Here is a 4,807-nt window from a genome sequence, read left to right as displayed (position 1 = left end):
CTGTAGTTTAAACAACATTAAAAGTGATGCTGTTTCAGGGTGGATTCCCCGCCTTCAAAAAATAGCATCACTTTCAATGTTGTTTAAACTAGGGAGCCCGGGGTGTGTTCAGATTTGTGTGTTGGGCCATGTTCTATAATGCAATGGTGACTTTGAGATGACCTGGTGCAAAAAATGTTGTTTGGTCGTGGTGGGGGAGGGATGCTGCCCAAATGGGGGGGGGGGGGGCGCAAAACTCAGATTTTGCCCCGGGCTCCATTTACCCTAGCTACACCCCTGGATCCACTGAAAGCAATAAACCACCTTGTCCCTTGCCTGTTGCTCCCTTTCTGTAGGACAACTCAGATCTGAGTATACAGCAATGGTGGTGAACCTATGGCACAGGTGTCATAGGTGGCACTCAGAGCCCTCTCTGTGGGCACGTGCAAACAGAGTACCCCCCACACACATCCAGGCTGGCCTGGGCCACTGGGCTCGATTATTAGCATTAAACCTAAGACTGAGTTTTGGGGAGGCAGTGTAGGTAACCCTGCTAAGCGCTGTTAAACCCCACTGATTTTCATGCAAAGAACTAAAGCGCGATCCTTTACCTGGGAGTAAGCTCAGTTGCTGGCAATGGGGCTTGCTTCTGAGTAAAGCCTCCTAGGGTCGTGATTCACCCATTGCACGGTTGCTTCAAAGCAAAGCCGCGACTACCGCAACTTACTCCTAGGTAACCTGCGCCCTGGTTTGGATTTTTCCTGGCTTAAACTAAAACCTCAGTATTCAGGTTAAGTTGCCGTGTTGGCACTTTGCGATTAATAAGTGGGTTTTGGGTTGCAGTTTGGGAACTCGGCCTTGAAAAGGTTCACCATCGCTGGTATAGAGGCTTCGTTTTCCTGCCACATAGCTTAACATCTGGAGCTTGCTATGCACATTGGTAACTTACTAAGGCCAGGGGACTAGATAGGAAAATGGAGCCCAGGGCAGACTCTGAGTTTTCTGCCCCCCCCCCCCCCATGGGCCCTTTCATGGGACTGAAAGACAGGTGAATCAGAACCATTGGTCTCTTCATGCAACATGCATTGATTGCAAAGTATTGACATTTTACCATGCCTCTTGGCTCAGTACAGAGGAACGTCTTCCCAAGCTCCTTCCTTCGGAGGAAAGGTCCCCCCTGAGCTGACTGCCATAGTAGGATATAATCCAGCATGTTCTAAAATACTGTTTCCATGGTAAGCTGAGGTGCTGAACAGAGAAGGAAAAGTAAAAACCAGCTCTTTTTTGTTTGAAGCCACCGCCGGCTCGTTCTAGACCAGATTCCCCAAGTCTCCAAGGGACGTCTTTTTCCACCAGGCGTGAATACGTGATTAAACTAAATGTATTCCATAAATGACTGGATGACATGAAGCTAATCTTTTTTAAAGAACAGATGGAGAAAGTTAATAAATATTTCATTCCCTAATATAAAATTCTCTTCCATATTCACAACTTCAGGGATCCTTGGCTTTGTAGGTAGCAGTAAGTCTGATGGATTCTTCGTTCTGTTCTCACACTCCTGCCAGGGCGACTCTTACGAGATCATCATTTGTGCATGCTTGGGTTGTTTTATGGGATCGATGAAAGGCACGGGACTGTAAATCTTGCTCTGCTCCTGGATTATCATCTTTTATTCACTGTGACCCATAAGTGTCCAGCTCGACACCAAACAGATTATTAAATGACAAAAGTTATCCAACAAGGGAATTTATAAAGCAAAGTTATTACTCTGGGATCTGAGGAGGTACAAGCGTAACCCTAGGGGTTATAATTAAAAGATACTTCAAATGAAAAAAAGGGAAACAGTGTTGCATTTTCAAATGTCAGATAATATTTCTCTGTGCAAGGGAGGGAATAAGATATGTCATTTCTAAAAGCTCTTCTTCAAGTTAATGTTTAATCAAAGAGTAGTGGGAATCTAATGGTTATTCATCTAAACAGTCACTATTTAAAGTGGGTGCCCCATTTATTTTAATGGAACGGGAACTACCAACACCCAATCAGTGGTGTGTGTGCACGGAGCAATCCATTCAATTGGATTGAACACATGGATTTTCCTCCTCATAATGATAATTTGTTGTGGAAAACCTGGGTTTTTAAAATCATACTTCCATTGTAATGCATTCCCTTCATTTGTTGTTCTGATTTTAGGAATAAAGCAAGACACATTTCTCAGATTAATTCAGGATTGGAGCATGTGCAATTTGCCATAGTGTGCAATTTAGGAACATCTTCCCCACCCTGTATACTAGATGCACACGTGTGCATTGATAAAAAAAAATGGGGGGAGGGGCTGAAATTTTAAATTATGCACATTTTGTCAGGAGAAATCATTGCAAAGGCAACAGTAGTATAAAAGAAGAATCATGCACATGGCACTTGAATGAGAGTGAAGCAAAAGTGAAATGGGGTGAAGATTCAGGTCTAAAGGAGAAGAAATTTCAAAATATTCCCAGGTATCAGCCCCCTTCTGTACAGTGTTAAAAATTAGCAAGTGCTGACAGAGCCAAAGTTGCGCTCAACAGGAAAAATGGCAACTTTATTACATAGAATGAACCACTTTAAATTGCCAGGTAACTCTGGTTTGGTTTCATCTGAAATCAGTGGGGTCTCCTTTAGTTTAAGATTCCATGTTGGCAGTTCACATTTGCAAAGCTCAAAGCGTCATGTTGCCAAAACACATAAATACAAAGTGCATCTTTAAAAAGCAAAAAATGTTGTCTTCTTCCCAGTATAACATGATGCTTGAAATATTTAGAAGACATGTTAACAGCCAACCTTTCATGTTAGTTACAGTAATTTTTTTTAAAAAAATTATATTTAATTAGCATTTACAAAGCTGATAAGTACGCATCATCCCGGTCAGATTTGATTGCGTTTAGCAAGCTACAAGGTCAACAGGGACTTCATCCTTATTGCTGAATATTTATAACTTGTGTTTCATATAAATACTGCAGATCTGAGCAGCTTCGGGGTAGATTTTGCTAATGGTGCAAGCTATTAGTCCAAGGCAAACGTCCCTCCCTCACTGTACCCAATCTCAATTTAAGTTATTTATTTATACATATTGCCACCCATGTATATGACATGTACACTTCAATCCAAAAGAATATAAACATTGACTTGTAATGTTTTTATGTATCCTATAAAAATACACATTTGGGACCAATCGTCGCCTGGGTAAGACGTTTAGTTGGGTTAAAGAGCTCTCCCCATGACACAGAGCAAGGACACCATTCCCACCTACCTTCATAATCTATACATCATGTTTACATCCTGTCCTCACTGACAGAAGCTGAGCATAAAATACATGTTTCCCCCACTCCTTTTCATGCTCACAGTCACCCTGTATGGTAGAGAGAGAGAGGCCCAAGTTGACACTGGGTGACAGAGTGGAGATTTGAACCCAGATCTTTCTACTCTGCTATTCATTGCTACATTACACTGCCTGTCAATAATGTAATTTGTAACCTGGGTGATTGTGGTCTACTCTGTGCAGCACCAAAGCATAAAATGTTACTTCCCCCTGTTTTGAGTCTGGACCTCTGTGCACAGGAGCATCCACAGGCAGTAACAAAGTCACATGGTTGTTGTGACAGCTGGAACTGGGTGTCCATCACCTGTCTGACACTTATACAGAAATCTAGTATATGGGGGTTCCCTGTTTATTTCAATGGAGCCCACCTCAGTGTGAAAAGCAACATATGCGTGGACTATTTCATCCCTCAGCAGTCATGATGCTGGCCTTTTGTTGATATATTGAGGGAGCCTGCCAGCTGAGCATTTTAGGAACATGTGAGTCCCTATTCCCTGACAAACACAGTCTGTGATGTGAATTAGGAAACACATGGATTTTCCATGTGGGCATGCATGGCAAACCAGGACCCTTTGGAAAACCCATCTTTTGCCCAGTTCACACCTTACAGCACAGGTGTCAAACTCACGGCCCTCCAGATGTTATGGATTACAGTTCCCATCATCCCCTGCCAGCATCATGCTGTAGTCCATAACATCTGGAGGGCCGCGAGTTTGACACCTATGCCTTACAGGATTGCATATATCGGGTACACTGTGGAGACTCATGTACTCCTGATATGCATGACAGTCAAGCTACATAACTCCGCCCCCCCCCCCCGGATGTCTGCAGAGGATTCACCTTTGAAATGAATGGAGATGCTGTTGTACATGGACATGCCCTTGTAAATCTGGAAACATGGAAACAATAGAACATGTACGTACTAGCCCTATTTATTTATTTATTATTTATATTTATTTTTAATTTTTATTTATTTATGAGTTCTATATACCGCTCTACCCCCGAAGGGCTATTTGTAACCCACCCTTCCCTGGAGGCTCAGGGTGGCATACACAACAGGATAAAAACCCATTTCACCACTGCTATCTAGATTTCCATGTCACACAGGACAAGTTAATTCTTCTGTGCTGCTCACAGCTACCAGTTCTGATACAACATCCAATGTTGCTAGGTTCTGAGCAGCAGCACTTGAAATATGTGGCAGGATGGTCCATGCCATAAAGCATGCTTAGATTTGATAGTTACATCGGTCTATTTCATTGTCCCCTTGTGCCTATTGTTTTTCAGCTATAAGCCTTCTGCTTTCTTTTAATTGGGTAGACTATATTCACCTTATGCTGGCTTTTACTTGTCTATGACCGTAATAAAGATCCTAATTCTGGTTTACATGGAAGAGGTCTACGCTCTCAGTGACTGGACCTCTGTGCACGTAGGTCTGGTTGAGCAAGAGCAAGAACTAGTAGGTGAGGCAGA

This window comes from Sphaerodactylus townsendi, linkage group LG13 (assembly GCF_021028975.2).
Source record: "Sphaerodactylus townsendi isolate TG3544 linkage group LG13, MPM_Stown_v2.3, whole genome shotgun sequence".
Classification (NCBI taxonomy): domain Eukaryota; kingdom Metazoa; phylum Chordata; class Lepidosauria; order Squamata; family Sphaerodactylidae; genus Sphaerodactylus; species Sphaerodactylus townsendi.
This window is presented reverse-complemented; position numbering follows the sequence as displayed.